At 41.7% G+C, this 18,228-nt stretch overlaps 1 pseudogene; it reads right to left on the bottom strand.

Annotated features, from left to right (window-relative positions):
* Positions 1-1,004: 1,004 nt before the first annotated feature.
* Positions 1,005-17,866, bottom strand: LOC147421640 (uncharacterized; annotated as a pseudogene).
* Between the last annotated feature and the right edge of the window lie 362 nt (positions 17,867-18,228).

The raw sequence follows: 18,228 nt of genomic DNA, 5'->3' as shown, positions 1-18,228 counted from the left end.
ATCAGAGCATTATTGTACTCAGTCACCTTGTCCTGCAAATCGCTCTGCATACTTTCCATCAAGGACTTTAAATTCTCTAAATTGAAAACAGCATTGCCTGATGGATTAAAAATTTCATCCAAGCTATTATAGATGTATCTTTCAGTCAAAGAGGCCTTCAGAGTGGTATGGCGCATTAGCAGGTTTTTGAATTCCGCCCGCTTCATCCTGAGCATTGTTTCAGCCTGCTCTGCAGCTCTCAGTGCTTCATTTCGTTGATTTTTGATGATCATTATTTCAGACTCAGCCTTAGCTAACTTTTTGTTTAGCAACTCATTAGTCCTTTCTGAATGAGCTTCCAGTACCCTGTGTTGTATGTTCTGCTCTTCCCGGGCTTTCTGGAGATTTTTAATCTGATCTTGTGCCTGTGTCAAATCAGCTTTGAGCTTTTTCACTTCATCTTCTGATCCAGCAGCCTCCATCAGTTGTCCCATACAACTGACAATGGTATTCCAAGAAGACTGTATGAGGATTGAACATCTGTCTTTGACTGTGGTTGGATTAGAATCAGTAGGCTCATATATTGCCACTGGAGCTATGTAGGGTAAAGTTGCATAATCTGCTTTGGTTAGCATAAGATGCCCTTTCAATTGCTTAGTCTGCATTTGCTGCAACTTGTCCTGTTTTACCAGCTGCAAAAGGTTTCCAGTATTTGGAGTAGGAACTCCACCAGGTAAAGTTGAGGAAACTGGAGCTTTCCCTTTGTCCAGTTGGCTCTTGCCTTTGTCCCCTGACTAGTCTGCGATCTTCTCAAAAGTGGCTGGCTTGGCCTGATATTTTCTAGAACTAGTAGCAACTGCACTTTTTGCTACTGACTGGTTAGCCACAGTCTTCTGAGCAGATTGCTACTCTGTCTGGCTCACTACAGCTTTCTCAGTGTTTACTATCTTGACCTGGCTTTCTATCTGCTTCAAAAACTCACTGCTCTTTGTCAGTGTAGTCTTTGGCTTTTTTGAACTGCCAGCCTATTCTGTAGTTGCTTTCCTTTTCAGGTCTGTTGAAATAGTTTGACTGTCCGTTTCTTCATCGTCTGAGGACAACTCAATGTTCTTTGGCTCAGAAATTGGCTTCTCACTCCAAGCCTTCTCTACCTGCTCATTAGCATTTGCTGCTACAGTAGCCCAATACAGGAATTGCCAAACATACCAGGCTTTGAAAACATTTTGAGATTTTAGCTTGGCAGTTTGCTAGAGTACATTGTGTGAGAGAATTTGACAAAAAATAATAGGAACCTGTGGATCCAATATCTTGGCCAACAGCATAGCAAACAATTTTTTGGATACATACGTTGGGTTGTTTTTGAGGCTTACTGCTTCGGCTACAAACCTGTAAGCAGTGGAGGCTTCCAGTCCTGCTACTCGAACTCCTTGAGCACTTGCCTTGCATTTTCGTCTAGCCGTTTCATCCTCCTTCAGAGCTATACTTATCTGGCTGTGCAGTTGCCACAGAAGGTTTGGGCTCATTGGGCATTTGGAATGCAGATGCTATGGCTTCTGGTGTCACTGACACCTTTCTACCATTTACCATGGCACTGCCATCTTCAGTGTTGAAGGAATCAAGAACTTGCTTGATGATGTTTGCATCAAAATCAATTCTTGTAGCTTGCAACACAACTCTAAGATCCTAGAGTTGTAGCAGAGTCATTGCTTGATCAGTGAATACATAACGCTGGATTTTATTGTACAGGATAATGGGAAGGTTTGCCTTTGCTCAGCCACTATGGCCTGGGTTTCCTCAAGAGACTCCTGCATCTTCTCTGATTGTTTCCTTCTACCCATACACTGTGAGGATGATGACGATGAAACAGGCGAAGGAGAAGATGACTTACTTGTCGTATTGAAACCATTCCCTGGTGTCGTTGGCAAGGTTAGCTGACAGTCAACTGTCTCTTCAGAGGTCGAAGTTTGCGGCTGCAACGAAGAAACCTCAGAGCTTGGCGATGGCGAATGGCAAACAGGAGGAAAGCATCGCGTAGGGGATTTATGAGGAAAAATGCTAACTCTCCTGACTGTTATATGTGTTCACGCCATAAAAGCTCCACCACTCGCCGCTCCTAGACTTGTGTGCGTCGCTGCTGTCGTGGCAAACATGCATTGGACAAGACTGCGACCCATCCTTGAAATAATTACCACTGGCGTGCCATTTGACCGTTGGGCGCTTAAAAATTAGAAAGTGTGTCCACAATGGTACTGGACTGATTTCCAGTCTGGCTCGACCATACTGGTATTGATTCTAAGGTCAGCTTGATCTGGGTCTTCGGGTACTGGTTCTGAAGTTGGAACTGGTTGCACATGAAAAAGTCCAAAAATGTCTGATTCTGGTATCTCTTGATCAGCAAGTTCCCGTTCCTTAGTACCTTGTTCCGGCCTAGTTTCTCTGGTCTCTGAATAATAAAGCTTGATCTTTGCTCCATTATATACTCCTGGCAACATCAGTCCAGATAAATCTTTCAGTCTGATTGTGCCATTGGAAAAGACCCAGTCTACCTCAAAAGGTCCTGCCCAGGCAATCTTCAAGTTTGGCTTCTTTGGACCCAGTCTAGACTGATATAGAAGCACTAAGTCTCCTTTCTGGAATTCTCGAACTTTAATTCAGCGATCATGCTAGTGCTTCCTTCATTGTTGAACAATTTCTTGTTCCAACATAGCCCTTTGCCTGAGTTCATCTAACTGCATCAGTTCCTCTAGGCTCTTTTTAAGATTATGGTTGAAGTCTAACCCATACTTCACAGCCATTCTCAGACTAGGGATCACAAAATCCATAGGAACCACAGCTTCAGTACCATACACCATTCTGAATGGTGTCATTCCAGTAGTTACCTTATAAGCTGTCCTATAAGCCCATAGAGCAGTCTAAAGTTTCAAATCCCACTGGTCTGGTTTCTTTTGCACCACCTTTGTGAGAATAGTCTTTATTGTCTTGTTGCTACTTTTAGCCTATCCATTGCATCTGGGATAGTAAGGAGTGGATTTCCGATGCTCGACTGAAAGCATATTCAATAGGATTTCCATAGTGTCGTTGATAAAATGTGTTCCTTGATCGGTCACAATCTCTACTGGACATCCATATCGGCAGACAATATTCTCAAATAGAAACCTTGCAGTTGACTTGGCTGTGTTGTCAGGGAGAGCCTTAGCTTCAACCCACTTGGTAACATAACAAGTAGCCATTACTATGTACTTGTTCTTTCTGGGAGTAACCTTCTTAAAAGGTCCCATAAAATCCAGTCCCCATTTCATGAATACTCCCAGTGGTTGTACTGGCATCAAGGGAGTCATATCTGTAGCTGTCGGTCGACCCATTCTTTGGCATATGTCACAAGTTTTACAGAAACTTCTAACATCAGCAATCAGTGTTTGCCACCACACACCAGCTTGTAGAATCTTCTTATAGGTTACTTCGTTGGAAAAGTGTCCACCAGATTCCCCATTATGCGCTTCTGAAATTACTTGCATTCTTCCTTCCATAGGGACACATCATCGAAGTATACCATCAACACCCAGTCGATAAAGTAATCCTCCTATGATAGTAAATTTCAGGCTTTTTATGATTAGAGCTTTCTTTTGATTCTGCTTCCAATCCTTTGGAAAGGCACCTTGGGAAAGGAATTGATAAATATCATACCATTCAGGATCCACTGATTCTTCTGCCGTTAACTGAAATAAATCAGCATCCACTGGTTCATCTCTCAAGGGTGATTCTGAATATCCTTCTGTACTTCTTGAAAGAAAATTAGCTCCACAATGGTTTCGGCCAGGCTTATGGAAAATTCTGAATTCAAATTCCATAAGGAACATCATCCATCTTATCAGCCTGCCTTGAATAATGCCTTTGTTAATCAGAAACAGAAGAGCTTGATGGTCCACATAAAAATGGAATAACTTTCCCAGCAGGTAATGCCTGAACTTTGTAGCACTAAAAACCATTCCGAGGGCTTCTCTCTCAGTAGTCGTATAGCCTTGTTCAGTCTGACTGAATCTGCGACTAGAAAAATAAATCGGATAGTCCATTCTTCCATCTGGCAGAGCTAATATTGCCCCCATTGCCAATCCCGAAGCATCGACATGTACGTGGAAAATAATATCCCAATTTGGCTACCTAAGGACTGGTTTACTGGTAATGGCTTTTTTCAGATTCTGAAAAGTCTCCTGACATTCAGTAGTCCAGTTGAACTTACTGGTCTTCTTTGTAAGTTCATATAGTGGTACTGCTTGAGAAGCAAACTTGTGTACAAATCTTCTATAGAAATTCACATAACCCAAGAAAGAACTCAACTCGGAAGCAGTTCTGGGTGCTTTCGCTTGCTGAACACACTGTATTTTGTCATTGGCCATCTCTATTCCATTGCGGGAAACCACATGTCCCAGTAGCTGTCCCTTCCAGACTAGAAAAACAGATTTGAATGGATTCAAACAAATCCGCTTCTCCTGACAGCGTTTGAAACCCATTTCTAGGAATAGAAGGTGTTGTTCCTCATCTGAATAGACAGTGAAGTCCATGAAAATGGCGAGGAAACGATGAAGAAATTCATTAAACATCTCCATCATACACTGCTGAAAAGTAGCTGGTGCATTGCACAGGCCAAAAGGCATCACCAGATACATGAAAGCTCCCCACTTAGTGATGAAAGTGGTCTTGGCTCTATCTTCAAGAGCGATCTGTAACTGGATCTGTAACTGGATCTGTAACTGGTTATAGCCGCTATAACCATCCATGAAGCTATACATCTCATATCCTGAGATCTCATCAAGCAACATATCAGTAAAAGGTAAGGGAAATGGATCCTTAATAGTCTGGGCATTTAGTTTCCTATAGTCAACACAAACTCTCAATTTTCCATTCTTCTTGGGGACGACGACTATGGGAAATAGCCAATCACTGCTTGACACTTCCGTAATGAACCCAGCTTTGAGAAGATTATCAATCTCCTCCTTGACCTTCTTTGCATAGTTGGGGTTCATCCGGTATCTTTGCAATCGTACTGGCCTAGCATCCGGTTTCAGTGGTATTTGGTGCTGACAGACTTCAGGATCTACTCCCTTGAGATCTGTATGTTCCCAGGCAAACACATCTTTATAGTTCTCGAACATTTTTCTTGCCTTTTCCTTCATTGCCTGGTCTAGGTGCTTGTTAGCCTTGATCATTCTACGATTTTCCTCTGATCCTAGGTTCCACTCTTCTACCTCTTGGTCATCTGGAAGCAACCAGTTTGGTCCACCTCCTTTTTGTTTGGTCGATTCTTCAGCATAACCTAGGATGGTCCATTCGTTTTTGAATCAATATTCTGATCCAGTGGGTACTCTCCAGAACATACTGGTTCCTCTACTATACCAGTATCAGCTGGTTCCACCATCCTTTCAGTTAGCTGAACTGTTCTTTCCCCTGTATTGACTTCAGTAAAATGATCAGGGAATTATCTCTTTTGCTTGTCAGCCTGCTCTTTGTTCAGCAAGACTGCATTCAAGTCGATTTCTGCCAAAGGAAATATGTTCATAGCCGCTAGCATTCGCTCGATCTTCTTGGCTCTGTACTTCTGACACAACTCCTTCGGCCTTAGTTCCTTTTTCCAGCTCCTGGTATTGTTGGTCTGGATTTGGATTCTGCCACTAGCCCCTTCTATGGTCAAAGTTTGGTTTGCATAGTCATGAACAACATGTGATGTTCTCAACCATGGCCGCCCTAGTAGCATCCCATATGCTCCCTGCACATCCAGGACTAGGAAACTGGTTTTGAATTTCTCCCTCCCAACTCTTATCTGCATGTTTTCAATCATACTCGTCACCTGTACGACTCTATGATATGCCATCCTTACTTTGAATGGTGCTGGTTTCATATTAGTGATACCCATTCTTTGCTAAAGATGGGTTCCCATTATGTTAACTCCTACCCCTCCATCCAGGATAATGCTTGAGAGAGGTTCCCACTGCTTCCTGACCTTGTAGTCTACTTGAATAAGTGGAACTTCATCATCTTAGACAGCCGTCAGGTCCACTGTTCTGGCCTCTGCCTCAGCTTTCCCGCGCTGTCTGATAAAGTTGGCCACCTCAGGCAAGGTTTTTCTTATATCCTCTAGCTCCATAGTCAGCTTCTAAATTCTATCACAAATTTTCACATGAATTTCTTCTCTCTCTTGGTCAGACTGATTGTCAAAGCTTGAAGAACTGGTATCTTCACGATGCCATTCTTCTTTTGGAGTGCTTCCACCCTTTCCATCCACTCTCATTTCATCATCTAGTCCATGTACCACAGCCAACATGGTCTCGGTCATGGCCGGTACTGACTGATCTTTATCAGTCGATTGGGCTGGTATCCTCTGAATGACTCTAGCTTCGGAACTTTCTGGCTGCTCTGGCAGCTTCTTAGCTAAATCCTCCATGATTTTAGCTGCTAGTTCCCTCTGCTATTGCCACTCATCTACCACCTTCTCTTTACCTTTGGCCTTCCAAACTTCCCTTTGTTGAGCCCACTTGCTGCTGTTAGGATTGACTGGTGCTTCTGAAGTGTCTGGGATTTCTTCAATGACTACTCCCTTGCCCCTGGAAACTACCCTGACTGGGACTGGCTCTGGTGCCTTAGCCTCAGTAGTAGTCGTTACAGGTGCATCTGGACATTGGGCTGCAAAATGACCATACTTCCCACAAGTATAGCAATTCATGCTCCTGTTCTGGAAATTGCCTCTTCCTCTGCCTCTGCCCATTCCTGGTTGGTATCTGCCACGTCCCTGACTAGTACCACTGGTACGTGGTCTCTCCTCTTGAGCTACCTTGACTGGTTCTACCTTCACTGGTTCAGTGTAGGCAACCACTGACATATCCTTTCCTTTTTTAAAGTGGTGAATTCTGATGCCACAATTATTCCATAGGTGACCAAAGGCCTTGCAGTAGATACATTGTGGACATTCAGTGGAGATGGTCCTTGGATTTGCATCTTGAACACCAAGTCTCCATCTTTCGAATTGGCTGTCCTGTGTGGCTGATTTCGGCAATCTGCCTAGCCATCTCTTCAATTTTCTTGGTCCATGATCCCTTCTTTGATTTCTCCTTTGCTCGTTCATTAGAGTTGCTCTCGGAGCTACTGGACATTTCACTAGAATCAGAAGTTTCAGTAGCAGAGCTACTGCTACTGGTCCTTCGCTTCTTGTGGATCTTTTCCTTCTTAGCCTGCTGTTCCAGCTTTAATGCCCTTTGGACCAGATCATTGAATTTTTTTGTAGGGGTTGGTACCTCTTGTTCCCTAAGCTTCTTGCTTCTGAACCCATTCAAGAACCATGCCCTCAATCTCTTCTCAGATGGCGGTTCTTGCAACTGCCTAGTTAGCTCCTTTATCTTTTCCACATAGCTGCGGACTGACAAATTCCTCTATTTGATCTTATCTAATTCATAGAGAATATCTTCGTCCCCTCTATTGTCGGAATATTCCAACCTGAAGGCCTTGAGAAATTTGTTATATGATCTGAGCTGGCATGCAGGGTAATGGTAATACCATTTCCTTGCTGCCTCCTTCAAGGTTTGTGGAAAATATTCCCCCCAATCATCTTCATCAATGTTTTTTAGTTCCGCATACTGATCGAAAGCTTGAATGTGAGCATCCGGATCATCCTTCCCCCCCCCCTTGAATATTGGAAAGGAAATCTTCAGGGAACCTATGTAATCATTTTGATTACTACTGATCCTACCACTTCTCCTCTTAGATTCAGAATGACGCTTGGGAGCCTTCTTGCAATTGTCAGTGTCAGCATCCCAATCAATCTCTGTCTCTGTCTCAGTGTCAGTGTCTTCTCTGGTTTTTCTTGTAAAAGTACGGTGACTTCCCTTACTGCCCTTGGTATCCTCATCTCTCTGCCGAGATCGAGAACTCTTGGAACTCTTTGCCTTCTGTGCTTCTTGTTCTGCCCGTCGACGTCGAGAATGACTGGAGTGCTGTGAGTCCCGTGCCTCATCATCCTGACTATGCTCCTCTTGAGCCTCAGTGTCAGTCATCTTCTCTTGCTTGGGGCTAGACTCTCTTCTTGACTCCTCAGGAATGGAGTCAACACGAATGGTTGATTTCTGGCCACGATTGGATTTTGGTGCCATTGCTGAAAACTTCGAACTGGGAGAAGAGTCTTTCAGTCAACGAGCTTCAGCTCGAGCCACCGTGATCGCCAAAATGGAATTGTAGCTGATCTCTTGAGACAGCTAATTCCAGTGTTGGAAGATTTCAGCTACTAGTGTAGGAAGATTTCAGACAGCAGACTGGACAGGAATCAGAGACTATACTGGAATTTGGATACTGAAATAAGAATCAGACTTATGTATTGAAATAAGGTTCAGATTCAGATTCAGATTTAGAAGAGTGGACGAGAAGTAAGTATAACTGGAATATATGCCATGATTGGGATTACAGATCAAGATTACAGCGAATATGATTTACAGAGAGAAAGTACAGCCGACAATATTGCCAATGATCCTCAAGTACAAGTATAGCGAAGGCGCTAACCCAAATGATAATAATTGCCAACCCGATTACAATGTAATGGGCCCTATTTATACACTTCAGGTTTACTGTAGTAATTACCATAGTAACTACTAAGTAATTTGCTACCCATCCTCTAAGAAGACGTTCCCACATAGTGAACAATTCAGCCGTCTGTTAAGTATGGAGCCTGATTTACCCTTGTAATTTTCTGTGGTAAAAGCGCACATTTGTAAGGCCCCCATTATGAGGAGAAGCCATCGTGCGTGAAGGAAAATCACTCACCGGAAACCAAAATTTTCACGGACAAGAATCAGGGGCAACTTTAAAGGCCTCGGGGGCGGAGGCCCCCAAGACTTTTTTTCGCCGGAATATTCTTTTTTCGCCGGAATATTATGGCTGGACGGCGACCGGAAAGTGGTCGGAAAACAACAGGTCGGTTGGCCGGTGGCCGGTAGTCAATGGCCGATGGCCGGTGGTCGGAAGTCAATGGCCGGTGGCCGGTGGTCGGAAGTCAATGGCCGGTGGCCGGTAGCCGAATTCAATGGCCGGTGGCCGAATTCAAAAGCAGACTTGTCTTCTCAAGGGCGGCCACACATGGGCGGATTGGAGGGTCCGATTTGGACTTATTCGCACAAGGGCGGCTACACATGGCTGTCTCTCATAAGAGAGGGCAACCCTTTTGGCCTATAAAAGGAGGCCATTTCTACACACATTTCATAGTGTGAAGTTGATGCAACAAGGTGAGTGTGAGGTGGTGAGAGTGAAGCAAGGCGGGAGCTCCATTAAGGGTATAATCCCTTTGTAAACTACTTCTTGTTTTGAAGTACTAAAGCCATTGAGTGGCTGCTTTCCCGTGGACGTAGCCCACATTGGGTGAACCATGTATATCGTGTGTACTCTCTCTCTCTCTCTCTCTCTCTCTACTCTATAATCTCGTGTATATAAATCTGTCTCTCTCCATTAAGTAATCTACTCAATTATCTATTTAGCTACGTCTTATTTCCTAACAACTGGTATCAGAGCATGGTTTGCTCGTAGCTTAATTATCTCAAGGAAAGGATTCCTTGAATTGAGTGGGAGTTATGGCGGAGGAAGGGAAGCTCAAGATTGAGAAGTTCAACGGCAAAAACTACCAACATTGGAAGATGTAGATTGAAGACTATCTCTACCAGAAGGACCTCTATTTGCCACTAGGCGGTCTTGCGAAGAAGCCCGCAACAATGGCAGATGAAGCATGGATTGTCCTTGATCGAAAGGCACTGAGAAAAATCCGGTTAAGCTTGGCGTCAACGGTGGCCTTCAATGTTTCGGAGATGAAGACCACGGAGGACTTGATGAAGTCACTTGACGACTTCTACGAGAAACCATCGGCATCCAATAAGGTATTTCTTATGAAGCGCTTGTTCAATCTAAAGATGGCAGAGAATGGTTCAGTTGCAGAACACCTAAATGACTTTAACACAAACATAAGTCAACTTCGATCAGTGAAAATCAATTTCGATGACGAAGTGCGAGCTCTCCTTATACTATCATCTCTACCGGATAGTTGGGACAGCCTTGTGATGGCTGTAAGTAATTCTATCTCTGACACAAATACTCTTAAGTTTGGTGATGTTGTGGGTGTTCTCCTAAGCGAGGAAATGCGAAGGAGAAGCACAGGAGAATCATCAAGTGCTGCACTATCAGTGGAAACAAGACAAAGGCTTAAGGAGAGGTTCAAAAACCAAAAGGGTCGTGATCGCTCAAGGCAGAGCAAGTCATGCACAAAGTCAGTTCTTGAATGTTGGAACTGCGGCAAGAAGGGCCACGTCAAGAAGGATTGCTGTTCCAAGAAGAAGAAGGAGACAAAGTCTCAAGACAACAAGCCAACATCGGAGGCCAATGTGGCAGGTAAAGTAGAGCAAGATGCTCTAATTCTCTCATTAGACAATGTGTCTAATTCTTGGATAGTAGATTCCGGGGCTTCATTCCATGCGACACCACACAAGCAACATTTCCAAGACTACACCAAAGGTAATTTTGGGTATGTATACTTGGGAGATGATGAAGCTTGTGAGATTGTCGGCAAAGGTACAGTTTCTGTCAAAACTGCTAACGGAAATGAATGGAAGCTTAAAGATGTTAGGCATGTTCCTTCTCTTCGCAAAAATTTGATCTCTACAGGACAATTGGACGATGAAGGTCACAACATTGCATTCGGAAACAAACGGTGGAAGATCTCAAAGGGATCTTTGGTGATTGCCAAGGGTGAAAAAGTCGGTACACTTTACTTGTGTACTGTTAACACGCAACCTTCAGCTTGTGCAGCAACTACAGAAGTTGACAGTGCGGTGTGGCACTACCGACTTGGGCATATGAGTGCCAAAGGAATGCAAATCCTTCAAACAAAGAAGCTTCTACCAGGTTTGAAAGAAGTGGACTTAGAGTTCTGTGAAGATTGTGTTTATGGTAAACAAAAGAGGGTAAAATTTCAAAAATCAGGAAATGAAAGAAAAAATTAAAAACTTGAGTTGGTTCATTCTGATGTTTGGGGTCCTGCAAGTACACCATCACTTGGTGGCTCATTGTACTATGTAACATTCATAGACGATGCGACTAGAAAAACATGGGTTTATGTCATGAAGAATAAATCCGATGTATTTTCCATATTTCAAAGGTGGAAAGCCTTTGTGGAGAATGAAACAGGTACCAAGGTTAAATGCCTCAGATCCGACAATGGAGGCGAATATTGCAGCCAAGCTTTTGAAAGCTTTTGTGCTAGCAATGGCATTCGGAGGCAAAGGAAAACCCCAAGGACACCTCAACAAAATGGGATTTCGGAAAGGATGAACAGGACAATCATGGAACGAGCACGAAGCATGCAGCTACATGCAGGCCTACCACTTGAGCTTTGGGCGGAAGCTGTAAGTACGTCTGTGTACTTAATCAATCGGTCACCCTCAACGGCATTGGATGGGGGAGTTCTAGAAGAGGCATGGACAGGTAAACTGGTGAATTATGCATTTCTCAAAGTGTTTGGGTGTGAGGCTTTCATGCACATAGATAGAAGCCTAAGATCAAAGTTAGATGCAAAGTCCAAAAAGTGTTTCTTCATTGGCTATGGAGAAGGAGACTTTGGGTATCGCCTATGGAATCCTGAAGATGGTAAAATCTTAAGGAGTAGGGATGTAATTTTTAACGAACAAAATGTGTACAAAGATTACTTGGAAAGAAAACAAACAGGTGATGTGTACATGGAGCTTGAGGACGGTGAAGACTCAAGGACTGAAAACGGTGACAATGTGCAACAACGTCAACCAAATGAGGAGCCTCAACCTATTCCCCGAAGATCTACAAGAGCAAGTAGACCTCCAGAAAGGTTTGTTCCTTCCTTCAACCATCTCTTGATCTCAAATTCTGGAGAGCCGGAATCATATGAAGAAGCTATGCAACATGAATCCAAAGAAGAATGGACGAAGAGCATGCAAGTGGAGATGGACTCACTACATCGCAACCAAACATGGGAGTTGGTTGAGTTGCCTAAAGGTAAGCGGGCACTTCAAAACAAATGGGTGTACAAGCTAAAGGAAGAAGAAGGTGGGAAGAAAAGGTACAAGTTTAGGCTTGTGGTAAAAGGTTTTTCTCAAAAGAAAGGTATTGACTTCAATGAAATATTTTCTCTTGTTGTAAAAATGAACTCAATTAGGCTTGTCTTAAGCCTTGTGGCTGCTCATGATCTAAATCTCGAGCAAATGGATGTAAATACGACATTCCCTCACGGTGACTTAGAGGAGGAAATCTACATGCTTCAACCAAAGGGGTATGAAGTAAAAGGTAAGGAGAAAATGGTTTGCAGATTAAAGAAGAGCTTGTATGGTTTAAAGCAAGCATCAAGACAATGGTACTTGAAGTTTGATCGATGGATGTTGGATCATGGATTCACAAGATGCAACTCGGATCACTGCGTCTACACGGAGAATTTAGGAGATGGGAAATTCATCATCCTAATGTTGTATGTTGATGACATGTTGATTGCAAGTGCTAACATGCAGGACATCAAAGACCTAAAAGAGGAGCTGTCCAAATCTTTTTCAATGAAAGATTTAGGTGCTGCAAAGAGGATACTTGGTATGAAAATATCAAGGGACAGGACAAAGAAGATAATAAAGCTATCTCAAGAAGATTACATCAAGAAGGTACTAGAAAGGTTTGAAATGCAAAATGCAAAACCAGTTTCTACACCTTTGACTGGTCATTTTGAACTAACGAAGGATATGTGTCCAAAGACACAAGAGGAGATAGCCTATATGTCTAAAGTTCCATATGCTGTATAGGTAGGTTCTTTAATGTATGCTATGGTCTGGACAAGGCCAGACATTGGACATGCAGTGGGAGTTGTGAGTAGGTTCATGGACAACCCAGGTAAAGAGCATTGGCAAGCTGTGAAGTGGATACTTAGGTATCTAAAAGGGACAACAACAAATGCTTTGTATTTTGGAGGAACTGATATTTTTCTAGAAGGGTATGCTGATGCAGATATGGCAGGTGACAAAGATACTCGAAGGAGCACTACTGGCTATGTGTTCACGGTTGGAGGCATAGCAGTAAGCTGCGCTGCAAAGCTGCAGAAAGTGGTTTCACTTTCTACCACGGAAGCAGAGTATGTAGCAATGACGGAGGCAAGAAAAGAAATTCTGTGGCTTCACAGATTCTTAGAAGAGCTTGGATTCAAACAAGACAATTGTGTCTTGTACAGTGATAGCCAAAGCGCTATCCATCTTGCGAAGAACTCAGCCTTTCATTCAAGGACAAAGCACATTGAGGTGAGATATCACTTCATACACACTCTTTTGGAAGAGGGACAACTAAAGCTAGGAAAGATGCATACAAGTGAAAATCCTGCAGACATGTTTACAAAGGTGGTCAACAAGGAGAAGTTGAGCTTTTGCTCATCTTCAATCGGCATTCAAGGATAAGAAGCCCGAATGGAAAGCAGTCACAGGTTTGGTTTGGAGATCAGTCTCCAAGTGGGAGATTGTTAAGTATGGAGCCTGATTTACCCTTGTAATTTTCTGTGGTAAAAGCACACATTTGTAAGGCCCCCATTATGAGGAGAAGCCATCGTGCGTGAAGGAAAATCACTCACCGAAAACCAAAATTTTCACGGACAAGAATCAGGGGCAACTTTTTTTCGCCGGAATATTCTTTTTCGCCGGAATATTATGGCCGGACGACGGCCGGAAAGTGGTCGAAAAACAACCGGTCGGTTGGCCGGTGGCCGGTAGTCAATGGCCGATGGCCGGTGGTCGGAAGTCAATGGCCGGTGGCCGGTGGCCGAATTCAATGGCAGGTGGCCGAATTCAAAAGCGGACTTGTCTTCTCAAGGGCGGCCACACATGGGCGGATTGGAGGGTCCGATTTGGACTTATTCGCACAAGGGCGGCTACACATGGCTGTCTCTCATAAGAGAGGGCAGCCCTTTTGGCCTATAAAAGGAGGCCATTTCTACACACATTTCATAGTGTGAAGTTGATGCAACAAGGTGAGTGTGAGGTGGTGAGAGTGAAGCAAGGCGGGTGCTCCATTAAGGGTATAATCCCTTTGTAAACTACTTCTTGTTTTGAAGTACTAAAGCCATTGAGTGGCTGCTTTCTCGTGGACGTAGCCCACATTGGGTGAACCACGTATATCGTGTGTACTCTCTCTCTCTCTCTCTACTCTATAATCTCGTGTATATAAATCTGTCTCTCTCCATTATGTAATCTACTCAATTATCTATTTAGCTACGTCTTATTTCCTAACACCGTCTACAGCTCGCTCAACATATGTATTAGAGATAAGCACATAGCAAGCTGCTACTTGCATTGTTGATTAACACTACTTGGTTGCAAGCTTTGCATTTATAAGTTAACAACGATCTCTAGCCAACAAGGCCCAATCTTGCAAGCACTGAAGGAAGCAAACACTTAGCGGCATGCATCTATTTTGTACAGCCAAGAAGATGTATTAGCAAGAAAATTTCTTAAACATGCAGATATATTATATAATCTCAGACATTTTCTTTGAGAAGTAAACTCTTAACAGTACAATAAGAGGTGTGATAATGTTACATCGTGTTCAAGGAGATGAAAATGAAGCAAGCTACTATGCTCAAGGGTAGCAATACAAAGCCAACAAGTGCTTCACTTTGCATGTGGTAGTCAATTGTAGGGGATTCTTCAAGTGCATTATACGATTAGTTAGTGAGAGAGCGATACAAACATCCTTATGAGCGCTTCGCATGGGATATGTGCGATTTGATACAAAAAGATTAGCTAGTGAGAGCGGCTGATTAGCTAGGAGCTGCTAGGGTGTTGATCAGCCGTCGACCACCTTGTGCGGGACCGTGTTCTCCTGGTCGCGGAAGACGATAGGGTTGGCATTGTGATCGGAGAAGCAAGTGAGGCTGCCGCCGGCATTAAACTGCACCGACTGCGGGATGGGCTCGGTCATGACCTGCGGTGCATAGGTTTTTTGGTTATAATCAAAGTGCACGTGAAACAAGACATTCATATCTTCAAGCGTAGGGCAAAACACGCGCACCAGCTCCATTTGGCCCGTCTCAGTGTCGTAGGCATAGAATTCCACAAGGCGCTTTGGACAGCTTACCATATAGTAAAAAATGTACGATTGCTAGATGATTGACTAGTTTCAATACACACATCTAGTAAGAGTGCAAACTAGTAAAAAAGAGACAACTCCTAGATGCTACATATAGTAATTTTGTTATTATATGGAGAGTTGAATAGCCATATGGCAATTCAAGTCTCAATATGCTAAAAAGATTACTAGTTCAATGTAGGAGTTGACTCAATTACTAGTTTGACCTTACATATCTGTGTTTTCAAACCAGTAAGTCAACTAGCAATTTTTGTTTACGACCTAGCAAGTCATCTAGTAATATATAAGGACGGTTGCTTGCAAACTATTAGTTCATCTAGTAACTTTTCTATAAACAACCTAGTAGTTCACCTAATAATTCATTAAGGAACATGTAGACACAAAATAGTAATTAATATAAAAAATTTTCCACGAGCAAACAATTTAGGAGAGATTACTTCAATGAGACTAAAGTAGGCTTAATTCATAAAGATAGCTATGAGTACAACAAATGAAAGCTTACATAATGTGTGTTACATGCTACAATTCTTAAATCATGTGGTTGGATTATAAAACTACTTGTCATTTGTTACAATGATATCCTTCATGGATAAAGAGCCAACTTTATCAAAATAAAAAATTACCAGGCCTTCTAACAAAATCCATGTAACTAAATCTTCACATATAGTGGAAGTATTAGTATCCTCATTTGCTCTCTTCTTGAGGAAACTATTCGATTCTGTATAGCAAAATACGTTGGCTTGATCAAGTGGTACAAGTCTTGTACTTTCTTGAGATTTAGCCACTTCATTAATATAGTTTCTTTGTCATCCTTGGACAAATTTTGTGCCTACATAATTGTCATAACAAAATAACATGGTTTAAAAAGTGACGTATTATTTTTGTGAACATAAGTAAGGCAATGTTTTTAGCTTTTATTGCATACCTGAAATTCCAACACACATTGATTTTGATTCATTGAACATCCCCCATCAGATTTCCGCTCCTAAAACAATTAAAGTCCACTCTTTTATTTTGTAGCCACATGCAAAAATATTTAAAGAATCTTATTATTGTGAAGAAAAAACCTTTTTCTTTTTAAGCTTCAAAAACTTTGAAGCTTGATCTTTCTCCTTTAGTAGCTCTTCAATCTTAGAAGTAGCCTATAGAAGTGGGAAAACATGGCTTTTTTATAACATTAAAATTAAGTAGGGTAAGTATTTCATTAAATAAATATTCCATGTGAAGCATCTTTAAATAGTACCTTGTGCTTTCGTGTGCTTTTTCTTTTCTGTTCTTGGTTTGTACCACTTATAATTTGTGTCCTTCCATTGATTTTTTCCTTCACAAATTATTCAAGAAAAGAGTGCAATCAACAAAAAGTTTTAGAGTTTAAAAAATACATGAATTCGAATTGTACCAGTTTTGTGATATGCTCTTCACACTCATCTAATTCATTGTTTACTTCCATATCCTTTTCTTGATAGCATTGGACAAACTCTTCATCTTGCATGTAGTTTCTATATGCTTGCGCATTAAGCAATTGAATTTACACACATACACACACGCACACAAAACTAGCTAAATTTACCTCAATTATTTCAATTGATATCTTTGTGTGTGTGTGTGTGTGTGTGTGTGTGTGTGTGTGTGTGTGAGAGAGAGAGAGAGAGAGAGAGAGAGAGAGAGAGAGAGGATTAAACCACACATACCTCATAACCATCACTTTGTAAATCATGATTTTCCCATGGCATCTTAGGAATGTATGCTTCCGTCTCTCTCTAAACACATAATAACAAATTTTATCATGATAGGTCATACATTATTGTTATTTTAAGATAGAAGTGCTTACATGAGTAGCTTGTGATTGCTCTTCTTCTTCTTCAATATATATACAAATGGTTTCTTGTGCACAAGCATCCTTTAGCTATTCAATAATAACAAAAGCATTACTTTCTTCATCATTAGTTTTCATATAAATTTCCAATACCTTAGAGGATTACTCACAAGTTTTGTGAGTGAACCATATTCTCCTAGCTCACTTTCTCCTTTTAGTTCACTTTCTCCTCCATCATTCTCATGAAATTCTTGTTTATCATCATCATCATCTTTTTCTTTTTCTATCTAATCTCATGTAAACATTTTGATTATACTTTGACATAATAGAAGTTCATTACTTAGAGAAAATCCTACAAAATGACACATACCATTGGGGTGCTAGAAGATAATTCGTTGTTTGGTTTCTTTTTTCTCCATTTTCGTTTTGCCGCAAGAGACTTGATGGACCATGTATAAACGTCCTCTTTTTTCCAATGATAATTTTCTCCAGCTACTATTACAGGCTTAAGCTCACCTTTATTTTTTCTTATCACATCCAACACGGTATTCTTTCTCTCCATGTTATTTCTAAGGTCTCCAAATGGCTTGTGTTTGGAAAACCATCCTCTAACAAACCCATAGTTTGAATAAAGAACTCTATGTTGGTTATTACCCTCTTCTAAGAGGAAATCCCTACCATAGAGTTTATTGGGTTCTCTAAGCTTAGGAGGTGGAGGCCTAAACACCTGTTCATATATGATTGGGTCATATTTCTCGTTGAGCTAGTAGTGTCAACACCTATAGAGTTTCTAGATGGAGACGAAACAACTCTCTGATTTCCAAGATGACTGGCCCTCCAAGAATCTAAAAATTTGAGGGCCTCTTCATTAGAGAAAGATAGTAGTTGCTCCACAAAGGACTGTGGATAACTCATATATGAAAAGACAAAGCATTGAACACACACATGAGCAGCAAGACATTTAAGTAACAAAGTTTATCTCAAAAATTATACACACACTTGTCATTACTTTATGAGTAATGTTTTAGAAAGACATGTAAAGAAAACTGTGACAATGAATACAACAATTGTCATGTATAAAATAATATGCATTTTAAACTACTTCCACAAGTATACTAGCCATGTTTGCATACTCTATGAGTGTAGTTATACAAAAGATTATAAATAATACCATAACAATAAGTACAATAATCTCCATCCATAAAGTAGGTCTCCCAGAAGTTCTAGCATACTCTATGATGAGGTGGTAAGAAAGATATGCAAAGAACATCGTAACA

Source organism: Adiantum capillus-veneris, chromosome 27 (genome assembly GCF_014529385.1).
Source record: "Adiantum capillus-veneris isolate H3 chromosome 27, ASM1452938v2, whole genome shotgun sequence".
In the NCBI taxonomy this organism is placed as follows: Eukaryota; Viridiplantae; Streptophyta; class Polypodiopsida; order Polypodiales; family Pteridaceae; genus Adiantum; species Adiantum capillus-veneris.
The sequence above is the reverse complement of the archived record's forward strand: the minus strand, read 5'-3'. Positions and strand labels throughout refer to the sequence as shown.